General features: G+C 41.9%; 1 protein-coding gene across 2 annotated transcripts in view; it reads left to right on the top strand.

Moving 5' to 3' along the window:
* LOC118369398 (bone morphogenetic protein receptor type-1A-like) overlaps nucleotides 1–24,826 on the top strand; it is a 66,753-nt gene that overhangs the window by 12,825 nt on the left and 29,102 nt on the right. For both annotated transcript variants that reach the window (XM_052498490.1, XM_052498489.1), the window contains exon 2: nucleotides 8,076–8,217. The gene's annotated coding sequence lies outside the window, so the exon portion shown is untranslated. The remainder of the gene's footprint in view (nucleotides 1–8,075; nucleotides 8,218–24,826) is intronic.

The following is a 24,826-nucleotide window of genomic DNA, read 5'->3' as shown; positions in this document are numbered from 1 at the left end:
TAATATTTAGCTATCTAGCTAGCATCCAGTGTAGGTGAGTAGAAAAATTGCCGTAAAAACAGAAGACCTGATGTTTTATTTTTTTACCAGTTAATTACTTTTGATGCATCCATTGCAAAGATTTGTATAACTTGCTCCTTGTTCTATCTGTGCCCGTTAGTCTACAGCAGCTGCCATTACTACATCAGTGAAAAACCAGAGCCAGTAATCCCCAGAATATCCCCAACAACTTAACCCCCCAACTGGCCTACTGCCAAGTCAAATATTTTGATTAGTTGAATCAGTGTTACTGCTTGGCTGGAACAAAAGTATGCACCCACACTAGCCTCTTCTTTCTTTGTTCTTATTATTGTTCCTTTGTTCTACCCCTCTTTGACACAAGTTAAATGCACACAAGTATTTTAATTACTATGTCATGAACCACTGCAGTACATAACCTAGGCCCTTGTTTTATAAGATTTAGGGTAGGCTGGCAAGTGTTTTAAAATAGATTAACTCATGAAAAACATGGCTGAGTAAGTTTACTATAGGCCTGCATTTTCACAGCTTAATTTTCAAATGACAGCAGGCTGTTATTTGTTTTTCCTTTTGACCTGTTTGGCTGTGTAATGTCTGGTGTGTGCCATCCATTAATATTTGCCATGCTATTCAATGTTAACTGGTATGCTCACAATTATGAGAATAATTTAATGTTGGGAGCATTATTAAGGTAAGTGCAGTGGTATCCTTTTTTCACCTGAGTAATAATGGATGTTAGCCTACAGCCTGGAATCGAACCAGGGTCTGTAGTGATGCCTCTAGCACTGAGATGCAGTGTTTTAACCTTTTTAGGATAGGGGGCAGCATTTTCACTTTTGGATGAATAGCGTGCCCAGAGTGAACTGCCTCCTACTCTGTCCCAGATGATAATATATGCAAATTATTAGTAGTAGTATTGGATAGAAAACACTCCGAAGTTTCTAAAACTGTTTGAATGATGTCTGAGTATAACAGAACTCAAATGGCAGGCGAAAACCTGAGAAAAATCCAACCACTAAGTGGGATATCTGAGGTTTGTAGTTTTTCCAAGCTTGGCCTACCGAATACACAGTGTCTATGGAGTCAAGTTGCACTTCCTACAGCTTCCACTAGATGACAACTGTCTTTAGAAACTGGATTGAGGATTCTACTATTAAGGAGGGGCTCATGAGACCTGTTTGAGTCAGTGGTCTGGCAGTGTCTCAGGCTTGTGACGCGCGCTCCCGACAGAGTTAGCTCTTGTTCCAGTGCTTTTCTTCAGACAGAAATTCTCCGGTTGGAAGCTTATTGATGTTTTGATGTTAAAAACATCCTAAAGATTGATTCCATACATCATTTGACTTGTTTCTACGACCTGTAATGGAACTTTTTGAGTTTTTGTCTGGACGAAGTGCTCGTGCCTCATGAAGATGGATTACTGGGCTAAACGACAAGTGGCTATTTGGACATAAATTATGGACTTTATGGAGAAAATCTGTCATTTTTGTCGAACTGGGATTCCTGGGAGAGCCTTCTGATGAAGATCATCAAAGGTAAGTGAATATTTATAGTGTTATTTCTAACTTCTGTTGACTCCAAAATGGCGGATATTTCTCTGGCTGGATTGAGCTCTGAGCGCTGTTCTCAGATTATGCTTTTTCTGTAAAGTTTTTTCAAAATCTGACACAGCGGTTGCATTAAGGAGAAGTCTATCTTTAATTCTGTGAATAACAGTTGTATCTTTTATCAACGTTTATTATGAGTTTCTGCAAAATCACGTAACATGCCAATGTAAACTGAGATTTTTGTATATAAATATGCACATTATCGAACAAAACATACATGTATTGTGTAACATGATGTCCTATGAGTGTCATCTGATGAAGATCATCAAAGTTTAGTGATTCATTTGATCTATATTTCTGATTTTTGTGACTCCTCTCTTTGGCTGGAAAAATGGCTGTGTTTTTTTGACATGGCTATGACCTAACATAATCAGATGTTGTGCTTTCGCTGTAAAGCATTTTTTAAATCGGACACGATTGGTAGATTAACAAGATGGTTATCTTTCATTTGCTGTATTGGACTTGTTAAAGTGTGAAAGTTACATATTTCTAAAAATATATATTTTTGAATTTCTCGCGCTGCCTTTTCAGCGGAATGTTTTCGAGGGGTTGCGCTAGCGGAACGCCTGCGCTAGAAAGGTTCAACTGCTGCACCACTTGGGAGCCCAATGAGGTGGGAAGATGACTCCAACCCACAAGACTCATCTCCACTCCAATCAGAATACCTCAGTCTTAAAATATGACACATGAAGTTGAATAAAAACGGATAAAGGAGTAAGAAAGAATTATCCCTGTCGAAGGAGATGTTTAAAAAAAAACATTTTGTGTATGATCGTAAAACATTCTTATGATGACTTTAACATTTAACATTTGTAGCTCAGTTGGTAGAGCATGGCGCTTGTAACGCCAGGGTAGTGGGTTCGATTCCCGGGACCACCCATACGATTCCCGGGACCACCCATACGTAGAATGTATGCACACATGACTGTAAGTCGCTTTGGATAAAAGCGTCTGCTAAATGGCATTTATTATTATTATTATTAAATTCTTACACATTTTCTCATAAGTATATTTCAACACGGTCTGCTCAGGCAAATATGCCGAACTACTGAACTTGTAACCAATCAGAACTCTGGCAGGGCTTGTTCAAACTGCAGTAGGATGGTTCTCCTCACAGGTGAGTGAATAGCACTTGGTTGATTTCTGGGAGCAGGACACTGGAGAGCGGAGGAGATCATGTGAGACAAAAGTGAGGGACGAGAATTAATAAAAAATAAATCATCACAGCAAAGGAATGTAGTTTGGCAGCTAGAAAATGAACATCCCGCCACTGAGGCAGGGTGCTCTTCAATCATCCTACTCCCAACTATTGACAGGGATAATGTGCCATTTCTTATTTGTCAGTATGGATGAATTTAGTGGGTCGTGCCTTGATTACTTGGAATAAACTGGTAGCTGTGCCGGAATGACATGGTAGCTAGTCATAAAGCTATTTGCTCAGCTAGCTAGCAACAGATCTACTTGCTAACTCAGCAAATGTATTACTAAAAGCCAAACAGCAGATGTAAGATATAGGTTAGGGCTTCATGAAAAAGTATCTAGTTGACAGTAGGTTGTTTTTACTGTAAGGAGGCATTTGGACTGGAGGTGTTGAGAGTGAAGGGGGAAATCTGGTGTTGGCCCTGGTAAGGTAGCATTCCCACAGAACGGGCCCTGTGAATGGACTGGAGCCCCCCTCTATGGTCTTTAATTTCAATTAGCTATGGCTGATCGTTCACTTTGATGGCATTAGTCGCTCCTCCAAGCCTCGACACATTTCCCTCTGCTCTCGTGCCACTCTGTTAGTTTTGCTAAAGCCGACGGAATTAACTTCAGCGATGGAATCGCCAAATGCTTGACTTCCACTTCCTTTTTCAAGCCTATGTCACATACACAAGCTCACACATATCAGCCCAATAATGTTTCTTTTTAGTTTGTTGACTTTAGTTTTTTCAGTGCCGCGGGGATCCTCTCTGCGCTCTTTTGGGACGCGGTGTTCTCTCATGGCTGACATAGTTCTCTTCCAAAAACTGGTTACACAACTCCCATCAGACAGTAAAGTTGAACACCTCACTGACACCTGGTGTTGTGAGGATTTTGCATAATAAAGCTACGAGGCACTAGATGCTTTTCCCTTTTCACAACAGATATCGTGTTAGAGTGGTCTGTCCATCAACCTTAAGTCTGTTTTGCGGATCACAGTATGCGATAGGCTAACTCTCCAACTTAAAACATGAGTCCATTTGTCTGACTGCTTTGAAGCTTGAGTAGAACTACAAGATGTCTAGTACTTTCGTATTCCCTTTTAACACGCTTCCTTTATTTCTCTCTGCATTGTTGCTTTTACTCAAAATATATCTCCCCAAAGCCATGCCCCTGTACTGTGACAGCTCGCAACCTCAGAATATATTCCTGCATGCTCTCAGGACTTTATAAATAGCCAGCGCAGTTAGTTGCCAATTATTGGCTGCACCCTTGAGTGACCTTGGCCTGGTGAGGAGACACTGAAGCAGTATTGTAAACAGATGAGCACAGCTGATCTCCCTCTATTGCCTTTCAGTGTTATGAACGTGCTCACTGTGTGTGTTCATCTATTTTCTTCGATTTGTTTTGTATTTTCTCATACTAACCACTCTAGCACTTTCAAATGGCTATTTTCTTGTCATTCGGCTTAAAAATAGTTGGCGCATGGAATGCCGACTGCAGTTATGTCCTTTTACAAGGTCACTTTGACTTGGCTAGAAGGCCCTCAAATGCCTTTACACCAGCAGATAGTCCATGAGCCAGGGGGGTCGGTCAGGCTCACTTGGGCAGACGATGTCTCACAGTGATTTTCTTGAAGGCTTATGTTAGTGATGAGCAGGTTAACTTAAAACCCGCTGTCCCTGCGGTTATATCTGCGGGGCAGGTGGGTTTGGGGTCATTAAATATTGTGTGGGGTTGAATAAAAGGAATAAAGGTTTCATTCTTGTGTAGTTTATATCTATAGGCTATATAGAGGTTTTTTCTTTCATTTTTCTTTCTTTCTGGCATTTAGGCCTCAAGCTTACACATAACTGTACTCGCACCAAATAGCTTACACACCAATTGCTTTTGGAAACAGGCAGAAAAAGTTAGCGTAGACCCACGGAGGCAAGAAGGACAATGTCGAACTTAATTTCATTAAGAGAAATGCTACGAAATGGAGAGTTGAACATAATGATTTGGTAAAATGGTAAAAGAGGATGATAGCTATGTTATGTGTGATTGTGAGGCGCTATACAAATTCCACAGTCACAAGATGGGGACTTCAAGCGAACTGTAGCCTGCTGTTTAGATCGGTTAAATGGAAACTGAAATCTAGGCACTGACTGTAGTTCTATATCCATTCCCATAGCCTTAATAATAACTCCTGTGCATATGTGAATCCTGTGATGGCCCTGTATCTAGAAATCTTTTTAAAACCCTGTTCTAGCTGTGAGTGTCAAATGTGGTGCCTTTATCACCAAAGGTACATTCCAAAAACTGCCCCACCACATGGACTCCTATGGCTAAGCTTCCAACATTCTAACGTCAATGGCACAATATGGGTTATTTTTAAATAAGAGTTGTAGCTGGTGTGCTTTCAGTGACATTTCCAGATCCACTTGTCAAAGGTTAAAATGTATCGGGGGTTTCCTTTTTTATATGTAGTGCATGTGGACACCTGCTTGTCGAACATCTCATTCCAAAATCATGGGCATTTAATAAAGAGTTGGTCCCCCCTTTGCTGCTATAACAGCCTCCACTCTTCTGGGAAGGCTTTCCACTAGATGTTGGAACATTGCTGCAGGGACTTGCTTCCATTCAGCCACGAGCATTAGTGAGGTCGGGCACTGATGTTGGTGCATTAGGCCTGGCTCGCAGTTGGTGTTCCAATTCATCAATGTTCGATGGGGTTGCGGTCAGGGCTCTGTGCAGGCCAGTCAAGTTCTTGCACACCGATCTTTACCAACCATTTCTGTATGGACCTCGCTTTGTGCACGGGATCATTGTCATGCTCAAACCGGAAAGATCCTTCCCCAAACTGTTGCCACAAAGTTGGGAAAACAGAATTGTCTAGAATGTCATTGTATGCTAAGATTTAAGGGTTAAGATTTCCCTTCACTTGAACTACGGGGCCTAACCCAAACCTTAACAGCCACAAACCATTATTCCTCCTCCACCAAACTTTACAGTTAGCACTATGCATTGGGGAAGGTAGTGTTCTCCTGGCATTTGCCAAACTCTGATTCGTCCGTCGGACTGCCAGGTGAAGAAGTGTGATTCACCTCTCCAGAGGACGCGTGTCCAATGGCGGCGAGCTTTACACCACTCCAGTCGACGCTTGGCATTGTTCATGGTGCTCTTTGCTTGTGTGTGGAAACCCATTTCATTGAAAGACAATTTTTACATGCTTCAGCACTCGGCGGACCTGTTGTTGAGCTTGTGTGGCCTATCACTTCTCGGCTGAGCGTTGTTGCTCTTAGACGTTTCCACTTCACAACAGCACTTCCAGTTGACCGGGGCAGCTCTAACAGGACAGTGATTTGACGAACTGACTTGTTAGAAAGATAACATCCTATGACGGTGCCTCGTTGAAAGTCACGGCGATCTTCAGTAAGGTCGGTGTACTGCTAATGTTTGTCTATGGAGATTGCATGGCTCTGTGCTCAATTTTATACACCTGTTGGCAACTGGTGTGGCTGAAAAAGTAGAATCCACTAATTTCACGGGGTGTCCACATACTTTTGATGAGTTATGAGTTATGTATGCTAGAGGTCAAGGTTCTGTTGACTTGAACTTTCCAAAAATGTGTCTGATAGCTGTGAATCTAAGCTTTCCAGTAATATATTATTGATGTGAGCAATAGCTTGTTGTATACTGAACCCTATGGGAGGGATGAAAAAGAGTAGCACAGAGAATGCTACCATTTGATGTAGTGCTATCACACATTTTTCAACTCTAGGGACAGAGCTTCAATAAAATTACTTAGACATCGTTGGCCCAAGTGAGCCTGATGGCCCAAATTTGTCTGGCTCATGGACTAAAAGGCCCTTTGAGTCACAAGGAGCTCTCCCATGTGGAAGAATAGCCCCTGTGTTGGTGCTGAGAGCAGTGGCTGGCTCTCAGGCTGCTGGGCCACATCCAGACCATGCTGCTCCACTTATCTCCCTGCCACAGCAGGGGCTTTTGGCCCGCAGTTGCCCACTCAAAGGAGGCTTTATGGGTACACCATGGACAACCTCCTCTCCCACCCCCTGGAATAGCACATCCCTCGGGTCTAAAATCAGATGTTTTGTGTGTCCAAATGTGCTGTTGGGGTATCTGAGCTGAAATGTCTAAAACTGTGAGCAAAATGAGGATTCCCTGGTATTGAACAGGGAAGTGACTGACACTCTTTGCCCCTAGTATGTTTTCAGGCTCATGTAGGCAAGGCCTAAAGCTGTTTTGAAAGACTAAACATAAAGATCCACTATGAAGAAAACCCTCTGCCATTTCCTGGTTGCTAAAATTCTAGTAGTTTGCCTAACTTCAGTTGTGACAACAATCAAGTAGTGTAGAGAATCATTGTACCATCTAAACAGCTGGGAAATATATTTTCCATTACCAAAAATATTGTATTTTCAGCTGTTTTAAAGCTGGTGTACAAAACCGAATGTAAAAGACACAAAAACAAAACTTAAAAACGTGAGGCATAGAAATAAGGCACATAGATCGGATCTACGGATCTACCGCTTGCTTCTTAGACTTGCTTTCAATAAGTGACACATCTATAATGCAGATCTCTAATGAATTTGGTTGGGTCGCCCAAAAAGTTACATCTTTCATTTTTGTTATTTACAGACTTGACTAATCACACAAGTGAGTCAATGTATGAGTATCCAGCATTAATTTGTCAGACACAGAAATCACACTTTGATAAGCCCTCTAAGAGCTTCAGCTCTTATATTCCTGTTTGAACTTGCCTCTGTTTCTCTGAGGTGGTGTCCTTCTGGAGACAGTGATGCTGAAGTGGCGGTAATCACACACACACACACACCGATCCGGCTCTGCTAATAACTTTTAAAGTTGGAAGATGTTAGTTGTGGGCTGCAGTAATGTGTAATGTCTTTCCATCAGTGTAGGTCGTAGTGTACTGCGGCTGGGTCCCTGGGCTCTGGGCCTCGGTGACAGTCTGTCTGCAGCGCTGTGCTGCGGCTCCTGCCCCGTCATCTGATACCTCCGCACAGCTTGGGTTTCCCAGCAACCCCCTCTGCCTGCTTTATGTTACTATAGGGGTTGTGCGCAAAATTTTAGGGTAGAAATAAAATGGAAATGTTTGGCTAAATCAAAACTTTTTATTTTCATGCAGACATATCAAGACTGGTGATATGCAGTCCTTCCCAACCTGTTGTTGACACACTTTGGTCCATTTACAACGTCCCATTTGCTTGGTGCGTGACTAACTTGAGGCTCACACTCTCTCCTGCTCAGGTCTCCATGGTGCCATGCTGGATTTCTGTCTCCACCATCAATATGTTCTCTCTCCCCATGGATCTGTATGACCCCCAGCACCAACTCTGGTCTCTCTACAAGCTTCCTCAACATGCCCCTGCACCATGGATCCCCCAGTGAGGTAAGGCTGCTCTCTCTGGCTGTTACAGTGAATCCGAGGGATCACTCCTGCTTTAGATTATACTTGTGATGATACATGTTCAACCCCATACGGTGTGTGATTTGTGCAAGATGTGTTGTGGTCACATGCTTGGTTGGTGAATGCATCTCTGTTTGGATTCCTTCTCTGAGCCTTTTTCTTTAACCTAACAAATGTTTGTTTTTCTGCGGAGAGCACCGGTGATTACCACACAACCTGATTATACCCCTCCCCCTCTGAGGAGATTAAACCCTGACCTCTCCCGGCAGACAGAGCTGGCCAATCAGCGGGTGGTTACCCGGCTCTTAATTGCCGGCGCAGATTGGGTCATTGGAGCTGTCTGCTGATGTGATTAATAACTAGAGGAATAAGAGCAGGAAAGGACCTGATTGCACATGCTCCCGGAGGTTTACACATCTGAGTTTTTCATGGGTGGAGTGACTCCCACCATGAGAGAACATCTAGAATGGGTTATTTTTAGGCGGGGGACGTTCTCTTATTATAAAATACATTTTTAAAAAGAGGTATCTCCTTGTCATTAAGTCACCATCTTAGTTCACAGTTTAAACACGTATAAAAGATGAGACGACAATGAAGTGATCGGTGGCTTATATATTCTCCTTTGTTTTTGTTTGAGGGAAAAAACTAAAACACTGAGCCTGAGTTTGCGCACTCTGCCGGCAGACCTTCAAACAGAGTCAGGGAGTCTACTCGAGCAAATTGCTACCATATGTTCGCAGAGGATGTGGAACCCAATGTATTTCACGTCCTCACTTTTAAACACGACTTAAGGCGAGTTGGTGAGTTTCCCAATTTGTGCCGGTCTACTTTTGTGTCCAACTTTTTCTCCTGAATCATCACTCATAGACTGAAGAGTGGTGTGACTTTAAGAAAGCAACCGGGATCTTCTCTCCTTATAGAGGTAGTGGTTGAGGGTGACACAGGTCTAGTCTCTGGAAGAGGGGGGAGGGGTCCAGTTGACAGGGATAAAGTGAGGCTTTTATTGTGGGAAGCTTGCACTCCCACTGGACCGTTAATTACAGCAGTAGCCTAACTGTGTGACTCCTGGCTTATTGACAGAAGAAGCTAGCAGTTATCCTGACAGATTAGCCAAACTTGGCTCTGTGCAGTTGAGAGCCTTTCGGCCTTGCTCCATTGTTCTGGTATGTGTCAGCAGAGTTCCAATCCAGCACAGTTCTAGATGCATAAGAAAACAGGAGGGGGGCATACAGGTAACTGCCCAAATACAGGAAACACTTGAGTAAATGAGGGACACAAAGTATATTGAAACACACAGGTATGGTTCCTGGGTTTATTAAGCAATTAACATACCATCATGCCTAGGTTCATGTATAAAAATTCCCAATTGCCCATTATTTTGGCTACCATGGCGAGAAGAGATCTGTTATTGGAAAGAGGGGTCTCAAAGGAGCATAGGGGGTTTAAAAACGACATACCCAAATCTAACTGCCTGTAGCTCAGGACCTGAAGCAAGGATATGCATATTCTTGATACCATTTGAAAGGAAACCTTTTTGAAGTTTGTGGAAATGTGAAATTAATGTAGGAGAATATAACACACAAGATATGGGAAAAGATCATGCAAACAAAAACAAGTTATTTTTTATTATAATCTTTGAAATGCAAGAGAAAGGCCATAATATAATATTGCTGTTTATGCGCTATTTAGATTTTGGCCACTAGATAGCAGCAGTGTATGTGCAGTTTTTTTTTTTTTAAATCAAGTCTTCCCAGAAACAGCAGGGGTTCAAACTTTAGAACTCAGTACCTACATTTTGAATTTAAAAATAGATTTTATCAAACAAAACTATGCTACATTTTATGTCTGGAAGCCTCAGGAGGACAAATCAGAGCAAGATTACTGAATTTAAGTACATCAGAGGTGAATGTGTCAAACCAAGTGCCATAAGAAAAGTTTGTTGTGCACTCTCCTCAATAGCATGGTATTTTTTTCACTGTAATAGCTACTGTAAATTGGACAGCACACTTAGATTAACAATAATGTAAGCTTTCTGCACATATAAGACATGTCTATGTCCTGGAATGTTGATGTTACTTACATCATTCTAGTCACATTAGCACACGTTAGCAATGCCCAAACCGGACTTGTCACGTGCGCAAGAATTGCAAAATAAATGTACACGCATGTGATTCAATCATTGCACCCACACTGCTCGCGCGCACCAACAAACGTCTGCGTTGCCAGGCGCTGAAATATAAGTTGATTCTATTTGTGGCGCAGAACGCGATGCAAGTCCTGCCTCTCCAATCTCCTCATTGGTTTTTAGAAACGTATACCCACGTGCCATCTTCTCATTGGTTTTTAGGAACATATACCCAGGTGGGTGATTGAAAGATTAACTGAGGGCGGTTGTGGTAATGCACCTTAATATGAAAGTTAGTTTCCCATTGCCATATAAAGTCCAAATAAGAAAAAGAAGCCTGGAAGGAGGAGAGATTACTAGAAACGATTCGGTTGACCATTTTATGTGTGGATTAATTGTCGGAGTAGAGGACCTTGTGCATTTCAGATAAAATAACAACTCGATGTTTATGTCCAGGGACAAATTAGCTACCAACTGCTAGCTAGCTAAATTGCCATAAATGTTTAATGCTTTTCGACCTGTCCCCAAATGAATCAAATCAAATTTCATTGGTCACAGACACATGGTTAGCAGATGTTAATGCGAATGTAGCAAAATGCTTGTGCTTCTAGTTCTGACCGTGCAGTAATGTCTAACAAGTAATCTAACAATTTCACAACTACCTTATACACACAAATGTAAAGGAATTAATAAGACTATGTACATATAAATACATGGAAAAGTGATGGCCGCGCGACATAGGCAAGATGCAGTAGATGGTATAGAGTACAGTATACAAATGAGTAATGTAGGGTATGTAAACATTAAATAAAGTGTCATTGTTTAAAGTGACTAGTGATACATTTATTACATCCAATTTTTAATTATTAAGTGGCTAGAGATTTGAGTCAGTATGTTGGCAGCAGCCACTCGATATTAGTGATGGCGGTTTAACAGTCTGATGGCCTTTAGATAGAAGCTGTTTTTCAGTCTCTCTGTCCCAGCTTTGAGGCACCTGTACTGACCTCGCCTTCTGGATGATAGCGGGGTGAACAGACAGAGACTCGGGTGGTTGTTGTCCTTGATGATCTTTTTGGCCTTCCTGTGACATCGGGTGGTGTAGGTGTCCTGGAGAGCAAGTAGTTTGCCCCCAGTGATGCGTTGTGCAGACCTCACTACCCTCTGGAGAGCCTTACGGTTGTGGGCGGAGCAGTTGCCATACCAGGTGGTGATACAGCCCGACAGGATGCTCTCAATTGTGCATCTGTAAAAGTTTGAGTGTTTTCAGTGACAAGCCAAATTTCTTCAGCCTCCTGAGGTTGAAGAGGCGCTATTGCGCCTTCTTCACCACACTGTCTGTTTGGGTGGACCATTTCAGTTTGTCTGTGATGTGTACGCCGAGGAACTTAACTTTCCACCTTCTCCAGTACTGTCCCGTCAGTGGATAGATAAGGGGGTGCTCCCTCTGCTGTTTCCTGAAGTCCACAAACTTCTCCTTTTGTTTTGTCGACGTTGAGTGTGAGGTTATTTTCCTGACACCACACTCCAAGTGCCCCCACCTCCTCCCTGTAGGCCGTTGTTGGTAATCAACTCTACCACTATAGTGTCGTCTGCAAACTTGATGATTGAGTTGGAGGCGTGCATGGCCACGCAGTCATGGGTGAACAGGGAGTACAGGAGAGAGCTGAGAACGCACCCTTGTGGGGCCCCAGTGTTGAAGATCAGTGGGTGGAGATGTTATTTCCTACCCTCACCACCTGAAACCTTTTTGGAATGGTTGACTGGGATAGGGATTGATTGAATATGTCCGTAAACACACCAGCCAGCTGGTTTGCGCATGCTCTTGAGGAAGCGGCTAGCGATGCTGTCTGGGCCGGCAGCCTTGCGAGGCTGAACGCGTTTAAATGTTTTACTCACCGTTGGCTGCGGTGAAGGAGAGCCCACAGGTTTTGGTAGCGGTCCGTGTCAGTGGCACTGTATTGTCCTCAAAGCGAGCAAAGAAATAGTTTAGTTTGTCTGGGTGCAAGACATCGGTGTCCTCGTGGGGGCTGGCTTTCTTTTTGTAATCCGTGATTGACTGTAGACCCTGCCACATACTTCTCATGTCTGAGCCGTTGAATTACTTTGTCTCTATACTGACGCTTAGCTTGTTTGATTGCCTTGCGGAGAGAATAGCTACACTTTTTGTATTCGGTCATGTTTCCTTTCACCTTACCATGATTAAAAGCAGTGGTTCGTGCTTTCAGTTTTGCTCAAATGCATATACATCAATGTTGTTGTTTGAGGCTATCCGGAACATATTCCAGTCCACGTGATTGAAGCAATCTTGAAGTGTGGAATCTTACCAGCGTTGAACAGACCTGAGCACAGGCATTTCCTGTTTTAGTTTCTGTCTATAGGCTGGGAGCAACAAAATTGAGTTGTGGTCAGATTTGCTGAAAGGAGGGTGAGGGAGGGCTTTGTATGCATCACGGAAGTTAGAGTAGCAATGATCCAGAATGCTGCCAGCCCAGGTCGTGCATTCGATATGCTGATAAAAGTTAGGGAGCCTTGTTTTCAGATTAGCTTTGTTAAAATCCCCAGCTATAATAAATGCAGCCTCAGGATATGTGTTTTCCAGTTGACATAGAGTCCAATGAAGTTCTTTCAGGGCCGTCGAGGTGACTGCTTGGGGGGAATACACATGGCTGTGATTATAATCGAAGAGAATTCTCTTGGTAGATAATGCGTTCGGCATTTGATCGTAAGGAATTCTAGGTCAGGTGAACAAAAGGACTTGAATCCCTATATGTTGTGATCACACCACAACTCGATAATCATAAGGCATACACCCCCCACCCTTCTTCTTACCAGAGAAATGTTTGTTTCTGTCGGCGCGATGCGTGAAGAAACCGGGTGACTGTACCGACTAACGTATCCCAAGTGAGCCATGTTTCCGTGAAACAGAGAATGTTACAATCTCTGATGTCTCTCTGGAAGGCAACACTTACTCAAATTTTGTCTACCTTGTTGTCAAGAAACTGGACATTGGTGAGTAGTATACTCAGTAGAGGTGAGCGGTGTGCCCGTTTTACGGAGCCTGACCAGAAGACCGCCCCTTCTGCGGCGGCTTTGTTTTGGGTCGCCTACTGGGATCCGATCCATTGTCCTGGGTGGTGGTCCAAACAGAGGATCCGCTTCGGGAAAGTCGTTTTCCTACTCGTAATATTGATAAGTTGAAGTTGCTCTTATATAGTTCCTCCCGGCTGGATGTAATAAGACTTAAGATTTCCTGGGGTAACAGTGTAAGAAATAATACTTAAAATTACAAAAATACTGCATAGTTTTCTAGGAACGCGAAGCGACCATCTCTGCTGGCACAATGTCACTGTCATAATTGGTTCAGAGTTTGTTTTGATATTTCAACTTGTGTGTCGTGATTGCGTTTGGTGTGGGGGGGGGGGGGCAAAATCAATTTGCGCACGATGGTGTCCGGTTTGGGCATGGTGCTATGGGAGATTCTGGAGCGGCACCTGAGACAGCATCAACAAAACACCAAATTATAGAATTTATTGCGCAAGAATTTTGACGCATCCCTCCAATAGAGTTCCAGACATTTGTAGAATCTTTTCCAAAGAGCATTGAAGCTATTCCCGGTCGTGTTGGCCTAATGCCCTATTAAGACACTTTGTTGGTGTTTCCTTTATTTTGTCAGTTACCTGAATGTACAGCTAACGCACAAGATATTTACAACCAGGCAGCTACATTCAAGACTAGGTGTGTTTTTCTTCTGTTGTCTGGTTACATCTTGGAATGCAAACCAGTCTAAGTATTAAGGATGAAGCCTTAAGCCTATGTGTGGTCAGTTCAAACCACTGAACTGCTAGGCCTATACCCATTATTCCAAAATGTGAATACAGAGGCTAGTTTGAGGAGCAGAATGGCCTATCACCTATCACCTGGAGTGAAACATGCTTTTTTAAGCCCAGTCACTGCGCAACAAATAACAATTCTAAATGTGTGTTAAACTGTTTTGATGACCAAGATTAAAAAGAGCAATTTTTTTCTTTCTCAACTCGTAATTAAAACGAGTCTCCCATTCGCCATCGGAATGCATAGGCTATAGTCAGCGGTAGGCACACTTTTGAAATGTGCGCTAGAGGCAGTGTAATTGTTTGAAACCTGGACGTTTGACTTTACTTAATGAGGAATGTCTTGTGTTGCTTCAATTATTTTATGAAGACTTCCTCATGCCATTACTGTTGCGTTTCTCTCTTGTTCTATTGGTTCTATTGGTTTTCATATAAAAAAGTGGTTTATATTAGCAACCCATCCCAGTCCCCCTCTTTCTATGTTTCTAATGGAGATTTTCATCTGTCACACATGGAACCACTTGCATTAGGAGCACTGTTTAGAACGGTGGTGACCCACCAATTGGATTTTGGCAAATGCTTGAATTAGGTTTTAATAGTTGCTTCATTACAGTAGTTGCATATTCAATAATAGGCCACAGTCTTTTGACTAAGATTATAGGCTTGCTATTGTTGCATGTTTTCATTAAGCTCTTAATGAAATATGTCCGTTCCTTGCATGCATAGTTTTTTTTTTGTTGCTCACTTCATTTAACTTTTTAGATTTTTTTTTTGCTGTTTGTCGACCGGTTAATGAGGGTTGGTTAGTCGGGAGCAAAATTGACCCGGAATTTGCATCCCTAGTCCTGACAAAGCCTTATTTCAGACCATCTTCTGTGAGGGATCTGTCAGTGAATCCCAAACTACCCCTTCGCACCCTAACTGGCTCGGAGGGCCCTCTGTTGTCACATGTTGCTGACAACTTAGAGAGTGGCGAGGGGATCAATAAACCCATAAACTGCAGGACACACTTGTGACTTGAATGATGCAATTCATGTTCCACTTTTAAATGATACAAGTATGAAATTCTAATGAACAAATACCTACTGTTTTAAACCTCAGTGTTTTTATTTATTTATTTGTGAGTATTTAATCTGTTACATGTGTCAAGTCTCCAAATCAGACAAACAAATGCACTTGGCCCCTAACATATCGCAGTTCGTGTTGGGGTAGCACTTTGCTCTGAAGCCTGCATCTGTGCTGGCTAGGTCAAAGTGGCTATCGGGGGACTAATTAGCCCCTACACCATCATCAATAATGTTCACTCCCTCAGCTTTGGGACACTATAGCAAATGGAGGAGGTGTGCATGAACGTGCAAATGGAGGGGCGAGGGGAAGGATGTGGTTTGGGATTCAGCCTGTGTCTCCGTGTGGGATGGTTTCTCTCAGGAGGATTGCAGTTCTGGAGCGCTGCCTGGCCCCAGCTCTTATCAGCACCCCCCGCTAGTGGAATGTGTGAGCAGGTAATGGAAAATAAACTGGCAGAAAATCTCAGCTCATGGAAATTTGAGTGATAGTGGGCACCTTGCCGGAGCAGAGCCTGTGTCAAAGGAAAGTCAATGAAAAAATAGTGGTTTTGAATTGGCCTGCTTTGACGTTCTATTTTTTTCCTCTGCCTTCTTGAAGAGGACCTCTGTTTCAACAAGGGTGCCAACACTGTTTAGATCAGAGGGTGTTCAGTTGAGTTCAGATAGTATTATCAAAATATTATGCCAAACAGTGTTGTAAAACGCCAGCTACCATGTACTGTGTGGTTTGATAAGAGGGTGGCCTACTCTTCCATGTGTGTGTGTGTGTGTGTGTGTGTGTGTGTGTGTGTGTGTGTGTGTAAGCATGCCTATTAGAGACTCAAGCCGTGGTTGCAGTAATTGACTCTGTCTATGGAGGGTAACCTCAGACCCTGGGAGGCCTGGTCAGAGTCAGGAACACTGGCTCCGTTAACAAACCTTCCACTCCAGAGAGCGAGAGGACTCTATTCAACACCATATCTTCTCACCTCAGTGTTTACCTGTTTACAAAGTCATTTTGTGTAGTTTTACTTTGTCTGTGAAAACCATTAGCATGTGTCGTTCCACAAAAAACACGAGGATTGACACCCACCATCACAGATTGTTTCTGTAGTTAGTAACAGATAAGATTAGCAGTGCTGAAACATTTTGTTTGAAATTATATCTGAGAAATTATTCTTAATTGATTTCACCCAAATTGACCATTTACATTTATGGGATTCAGATAGTAATCAACATCCAATTTGAACCAAACTTCTTCCTACCAATGAGTAAGACACCCACGGATCCCCACACCCCATGCCAATCCCATACCCAGAACCAGTATCAGTTCTCTATGTTTAAGTAGTATGAAGCTGCGGCTTGGAGTATTGCTTCTCCATACTATGCAGTGTATTCCCTGTGAATCTGTTTTTTTCACCTTTGAGAGAATTTGTCATTGAAGCCGCTTGCATTATTTGCCATAAACTAGTGTGACAGTAACATGTGTTGACCTCTAGATGTCGCTGTTTCTGCTATACCGCCACAATCTTTTATACATGTTTCTTGTCTATTGTGTTTATTGAATAGATGTTTGCAATTTGGGTCGAAAACTAAGATTTGTTTCATTGAAATAAATTGTGTGGTCATCCTAGAACTGGGATGACAAACTGAAAATTAGCAACCATACCGATCACTTATCGCAGGCATTTTGCTGATATTGTTCATTACAATAACTAGCTTATATTATATAGAAGTGAAGTTTTTAAATTAAGTAAGTTTGCTAATATGGGTGCTTGTTAATGGGGCAATTGGTGGCTACAGGCATCAAACTAGTATTTGGTTTTTCTTTGCACATTAAAATTATAAATGTATTGTTCTGTTTATCATTATCACATCAATTCAGGCAATTTATTGTGATATGGATGTTTGTCCATATCGCCCAGCTCTAGGTCATCCTCACAATTCAAGCCAGTCTTCCGTGAATGCAATTCAGTTTGTTCTAATGGCAGAGAAAAAAGAAAAAGCCATGTCTCAGACTGGCCAATAAAAAGAAAAGATTAAGATGCTCAAAAGAATAGACACTGGACAGAGATGGCTTTTTCTTTGCAACTCTGCCTACAAGGCCAGCATCCCGGAGTCGCCTCTTCACTGTTGACTAGACCCTCGAATGTATTTGTCCTCTTGTCGCTCAGTTGTGCACCGGGGCCACCCACTCCTCTCTCTATTCTGGTTAGAGCCTGTCTGCGCTGTTCTGTGAAGGGAGTTGTACACAGCGTTGTATGAGATCTTCAGTTTCTTGGCAATTTCTTGCATGGAATAGCCTTAATTTCTCAGAACAAGAACATACTGACTAGTTTCAGAAGAAAAGTTAATTGTTTCTGGCCATTTTGAGCATGTAATCGAATCCACAAATGCTGATGCTCATTAGTCTAAAGGCCAGTTTTATTGCTTCTTTAATTAGCACAACAGTTTTCAGCTGTACTAACATAATTGCAAATGGGTTTTCTAATGATCAATTAGCCTTTTAACATGATCAACTTGGCTTAGCTAACACAACATGCCATTGGAACACAGGAGTTCATGGTTGCTGCTAATGGGCCTTTGTACGTCTGTGTAGATATTCAATAAAAATCAGCTGTTTCCAGCTACAATAGTCATTTACAACATTAACAATGTCTACACTGTATTTCTGATCAATTTGATATTTTAAAGGACAAAAAATGCTTTTCTTTCAAAAACAAGGACATTTCTAAGTGACCCGACATTTGGAACATTAGTGTGGTGTTGGCATGTCATATGCCTCAGTTTGCTAGTCTTGCCAATAGTTGGCGATATCAGTGAGTTTTGTGATGAATGAGCCATTTGATTCAGTAAATGATGGAACCGAGTTCCAAAAATTACAATCATTCTTTATAGCGCCCCCCCCCTGGTGTATTTTTCCATATATACAGTGCATTCAGAAAGTATTCAGACCTTGACTCTTTCCAGATTTTGTTGCATTATAGCCGTATTAAAAAATGTGTGAAATATATTTCCCCCCTCATCAATCTACATACAATACCCTGTAATGACAAAGCGACAACAGTTTTTGAAATGTTTGTACATTTATTACAAATTCAAAAGGTACCTTATTTACATAATTATTCAGACCCTTTGCTATGAGACTTAAAATTGAGCTCAAGTGCATCCAGTTTCCATTGATCACCCTTTTTGTTTCTACAACTTGATTGGAGTCCACCTGTGGTAAATTCAATTGATTGGGCATGATTTGGAAAGGCACACACCTGTCTATATAAGGTCCTACAGTTGACAGTGCATCTCAGAGCAAAAACCAAGCCATGAGGTCGAAGGAATTGTCCGTAGAGCTCCTTTACAGAATTGTGTCGAGGCACAAATCTGGGGAATTGTACCAACAAATACCCCAAATACAGGTGTGCCAAGCTTGTAGCGTTATAACCAAGAAGACTCTGCTGTAATCGCTGCCAAAGGTGCTTCAACAAAGTACTGAGTGAAGGGTCTAAAATATTTGTAAATGTGATTTCTGTTTTTCTCTTTTTTTACGAATGTACAAAAGTCTTTTTTTTTTTTTTGTTTAACTAGGCAAGTCAGTTAAGAACAAATTCTTATTTTCAATGATGGCCTAGGAACAGTGGGTTAACTGCCTTGTTCAGGGGCAGAACGACAGATTTGTACCTTGTCAGCTCGGGGATTTGAACTTGCAACCTTTTGGTTACTAGCCCAACGCTCTAACCACTAGGTTGTCATTATGGGGTATTGTGTGTAGATTGACAATTATATATATATATATTTAAAATCCATTTTAGAATAAGGCTGTAACTTAACAATGTGGAAGAAGTCAAGGGGTCTGAATGCACTGTAGACACATGCTGTGGTTTTAATCAACTATATTCACTGAGCATATTTTATGCACATTGATTAAATAAGACGGTCAAATGACTAGTGGGAGAACGACTAGCATTTGATTGATTGTGCCGTGCCGGGCTCAGACTTCCTGCGCTGTGTTAAAAGACAAAGTGATAGTGTGACTAGCATCCATTGTCTCTCCTCCCTGCTGCAGCGACCACCACAGAACATAAGTGTTTATTGCGCTGTTCGTGTTGCTGAAGCTGCAACATAATTACAGTATTCCTGACTGAAAGGTTCTGTTACCGAAATCCCTCATTTGTTTAGGATAAACATGACCTATTCCCTCAACCCTTGTTCTCATTATGACACATGTATGCATCGCATGCATGTGACCAATAGGGCCTGACCTATAGCATATCATAATCACTTAATAAATTGGTTATAACAAACTCGAAACGGGGGAATGTTACTGGTTGCTCAGGAGGTAAAGGGGAAGTCAGATGTGTGGAATAAATGTGACTAGTTGTGGAAAATACTGGAGATCAAGAAAAATAAGTTAAGGAGCAAGCGCTATGTGCATATTTTGTGTACCAAACAGGTGCTGTTAAATTACAATATAATGTTCCAAATGGTCAGAAAAAATGTAAACAACTCTAAATACATTATAACCGTACCAGAGAGTCTGTTGTCAAAAAAAAAGAAGCTGTGCAGATTTTTAAGCCTTTATTACAGCAAAGACTAAAAACAGTCACATTCATGAATGCAATTTCCCGAAATGGAACGGGTTCGGCCTATTTAAAACTAAATGCTTGATTACATTTCAAATCACGAATGACTCGTATGCTGTGTGATGACACAAACTAATTAATGATTGATACAGTAGCCTACACTTTTGACTGGTACTGTATATGGATGATAAATAAAGCCATATTTAACAGTTAGGCTATTGATTTTAGACTTTATTTAGTTTGTTTCCTCTCTCCTCACTTTTCTTAGACAATGAGACACGGGCTCTTTTTCACATCTCCTCATTCTGCTGCTGCCTCTGTCGCATTGTTCTCAACACCAATATGCTGGTGTCTTTGCTATTATGCACATAAAGCAGGAGAAAGCGCCTTTTGTTATTAAATGTTTTATTAGTGTTGCGCTGTTGTTGTTACGTAACAACCATCTACAATTTCAGTAGCACATGACTTAGTGATGGACTGTGCATCCCCACTGCCTCCACAGTGGATTAGTCCACTCAGAAGGGTGTCTTGTACACCATGAAATATTTGTATTACTATTGCTCGGCTAAAGAAATCTCTGTCGACCAAACAATAGACCAGTCCTATTTTAGGTCACCCGGAAAATATGCCTCTGTTGATATCACATTTCACACATTATCCAGACACTGACTGTTAGCACTTGGAGGTCTATCGCAGCTTCCCAAAAGGAATGGTTTTTAGGTGAGGCAGTTGGACCTGCAGCCATATTACTTCTACAGCAATGTGTGTTATAGTTCTGCCAAATGGCATGGCATTGCATGCAAGGGTGTGGCCTTTGGTCCTTTACCTTTCTAACCTTTTACAGGAATAACTCCACCATTTGGATTCCTGTCTCTTCTGACGATGTTGAAACCATGTATTGCCTACCACTGTATCATCAAAAGGTATTTTCAAAGTGAGATTCAGAGATAGTCAGTATATGAATGTTATCCATTACTAGCAAGTTAGCCCACGTTAACGTATGTAGCCTATTTTTAGCACTTTTCTCAGATTCTTTGTTTGTATTGCTTTTACTGGGAGGCTTATCAGAGGAAGACATGACAGTAATATTTGTGTTTGAGCTGATAGTGCAGGCTGACTTCCTACTCGGGCAATCCGTCTCAGTGCTAACAGTATAACTCGGGTTCATAGGCGGATATAGCACCGCCAATTGGCATGGCATTGCATGAAAGAGTGTGGCCTTTGGTCATGTCACGTGAATTTGCATTTTAAGTTGGCCTTACGGAAGTAGAGGAATAATAATATTAATGAAACGCCAACAAACACAATAGGGATTTATCATTTTTATTGAACCTTTATTTACCTGGGCAAGGTATTGTGATTAGTGACATTTACTATTAAACCTAACGCAACACAATACTATTACAATTGCAAAACGCTATAGTGTTTTTGGGACTTTTACCATTGAAGACCATTAGAACTGCTGTAGCCTAATGGTTTGCTTGTTTACAAGGAATGGTCTAATGGTAACTAATTCAGACCTTTTTGAAAGGAATAAACTACACACAAAGGGGCTGTTTCCTGCATACAGATTAAGTGTATTTAAAAAAAAAAAGGACAAACTGATTTGCTTTCATTGAGGACTGGCTTGAATTATGAGCGTGACCTAACAATTTATTTTTATCACAAGCCAAATCTATTGGTTTTCTACCCCCAAGTATATGCGGGTGCTTATTCTTTGTATTCACCTGATTTGAGCCATAAGGGAGACTAGACATCTACCACCCCACTATGGTTCTGAAATCACCATCACCAACTAATTTACCTGTCATTTTTGCAGATGAACTGTCTCTCCAAATTTGGTCATGCAGTACGCCTCCCTACAAGAAATGTTAATCATTTGATGGGTGCTTAGATCTATCCTGTTTCACACATGTACAAGTGTGTATTATACACATGTGAATTGGAAATGTGTTTTTTGCATATCCCAACTCCCCCTGAGACACCCTTGGAGAGTGGGGTCACGACCAGCGTCAGCCCATCTACAGATTTTTCATATTGTCGGCTCATGGATTCGTAGTGGCAACCTTTCGTTTAGTGGCCAAACGCTCTAACCACTAGGCTACCTACCTCCCAGGTTTGTAAGATCTAGAACTAGAAGCACAAGCATTTCGCTACACTCGCATTAACATCTGCTAACCATGTGTGTGTGATAAATAAAATTTGATTTGATTTGAACACTAAAGCCTTGCAGCGAGCAGGATGGAGTAAACTATCGATGACAGTATCATCTACCTGTGCATCATCAAGACAGTTGCTTTGTGAGTAGGTGCTAACCATAGGATGTTAACCCATGTTCAAACTTAGCCATTGTTATATAAATGACGGTTAAAACGTAACAGTGGCCAGGCCTTGGCCCCAAGTCAGAGCAGGTCCGCAGAGGCCATGGCCCAGTGAGGCACGGGTACCGGTCCGTAGAGATGTAAACAGAAAAGTCTGAGCCTTTTGGGTAAAACACTGGGGTAAGTCTTGGGTGGAAACTCAGCACTGGAGTATGGCTCAGGGAGTCAAGTGGAAGATGCAGAAGTCAAGGATGGGGAATGAGAGGAGAGGGTGTGGGTTGGAGGCCGCAGCTCCGTGTGGATGGGTATTCTTATGCTAATCCACTCCCGGGATGAGGCGCAAAGCAGCCAAGCAAACAATGGTAGTGGAGCCAGAAAGTCTGCCCTGCAGTCTAGCAGGCCTTGAAAGGCATGTTGGTCGGGGCGCCGATACTCGGAGAAGGCTGCCTGCAGCACGGAGAGGGCTGCCTGAAAGGAGGGGCCCCAGGAGAGGCCATGGATCTGGGCCAAGGCATGGAGAGCGAGTGGGCGAGCAGGCTGGAAGGAGGGGGGTGAAAGGTAGAAAGGAGACAAATGACATACCACATCACTCTGTTCACTTTATAGGCAGCAGGGCTGCAATGAAAAGCTCCTTCCAAGGCTGTGTGAGAGTTGTAGCGAGAGTGTTCGGTTGTACTTGTTTTTTTCATTTATACCCCTTTTTCCAGAATACCCCCATTCACCAGGCCCTTATTGGTCAAGTCTACATTTTTACCCTCCCCTAAAACAGCAAAGCCCAATACTATACAGTGGGGCAAAAAAAGTATTTAGTCAGCCACCAATTGTGCAAGTTCTCCCACTTAAAAAGATGAGAGGCCTGTAATTTTCATCATAGGTACACTTCAACTATGACAGACAGAATTAGAGAAAAAAAATCCAGAAAATCACATTGTAGGATTTTTAATGAATTTATTTGCAAATTATGGTGGAAAATAAGTATTTGGTCACCTACAAACAAGCAAGATTTCTGGCTCTCACAGACCTGTAACTTCCTCTTTAAGGGGCTCCTCTGTCCTCCACTCGTTACCTGTATTAATGGCACCTGTTTGAACTTGTTATCAGTATAAAAGACACCTGTCCACAACCTCACAGTCACACTCCAAACTCCACTATGGCCAAGACCAAAGAGCTTTCAAAGGACACCAGGAACAAAATTGTAGTCCTGCACCAGGCTGGGAAGACTGAATCTGCAATAGGTAAGCAGCTTGGTTTGAAGAAATCAACTGTGGGAGGGAGCAATTATTAGGAAATGGAAGACATACAAGACCACTGATAATCTCCCTCGATCTGGGGCTCCACGCAAGATCTCACCCCGTGGGGTCAAATTGAGAAACTTTTGTTATTGACCAAATACCTATTTTTCCACCATAATTTGCAAATAAATTCATTAAAAATCCTACAATGTGATTTTCTGGATTTTTTTTCCCTCATTTTGTCTGTCATAGTTGAAGTGTACCTATGATAAATTACAGGCCTCATATTTTTAGGTGAGAGAACACAATTGGTGGCTGACTAAATACTTTTTTGCCCCACTGTGTATATATATTTTTTTGTAGCTCTGGAGTTGGAAATAAAGCATTGTAGTCAATCAGGAAGCTTTGTTTTTATTCAGACTGCAGCCTTCCAGAGTGGGAAATTAGCTTTATTACAATATGGGTGTAGCAGCGTCAGGGTCTAAACCATATCTCAGTTGAAGAGTGGATTAATGAATAAACTGACCTGTAAGAGAAGAATTTTGAGATTAACGTTTGTAAAATAGGCCTATTAGTTATATACATTTTGTGAGAATTGGACATATGAAGATCATTCCCAACTCTGGCTCTACCATATGCAGCTTTTAAGGGATTGTTCAGTCAAATCTAAATGTGTCAGAGGAATGAGTTACCATTTCAAATTCACCTCAAGTTAAACCCTTTTCTAGATGTGCTCCCACTTGTCCTAATAATATGCACCCTGCGGTTTTCTGAAACGATGCCAATTTCATTTCCATCATTGTTGTCTCTGACCTAATGGAGTGATTTTGACTCTTATCAGTTCACCTCAGTCTCCAGACGGGATTTAAAGACCTCTTTGGGAGCGTTTTCTCAGTGTTTTCCTGTCTGTAGCCACTCCTTGGATTTCCAGCCCATTGAATTTCCTGGCATCCATTGAGTGGTGCGACCCACAATTCCTTCCCTAGGGGGATGACCATGCATCAGTGGTTCGCTATAAGAATGATTATTCTATACAGGTGGCACCACTGTTTTCACATGACAATGCCCCCTTTCATTCTCTTCATCTGAGGGAAGAGTGAGCAGTGATGCAATTTTCCAGCTACCTATAGGCCTACATGTTTCAGTAGACCTCTTGGTAAAGTTTTCCTTTTAAGGCAGTGGTATAGTGGTGCCTGGAGAAGTGGGCATACTCACATTTTGCCCAAAATGTCCCAGACATTAACAACTCAGATGTTGTAAGTGATTTTTGAACTTGAAACCCTGCAAACTTTATCCAGCGGGATAAAGTTTGCGGGGTTTCAAGTTCAAAATCACTTAGAACATCTGAGTTGTTATTAGGTTTTTGTGTTTTTTTAGTCCACAACAATGCTTAAACCATATCAGGAGACCCTTTTTGATGTCTGGGGAAAAATATAAATATTTTTGGGAGGGGGTAGTTG

The sequence above is a fragment of the Oncorhynchus keta genome, chromosome 36, assembly GCF_023373465.1.
Source record: "Oncorhynchus keta strain PuntledgeMale-10-30-2019 chromosome 36, Oket_V2, whole genome shotgun sequence".
NCBI classification, from domain to species: domain Eukaryota; kingdom Metazoa; phylum Chordata; class Actinopteri; order Salmoniformes; family Salmonidae; genus Oncorhynchus; species Oncorhynchus keta.
Note: the sequence above shows the minus strand (reverse complement) of the source record. Positions and strands in the feature narration are given on the sequence as shown.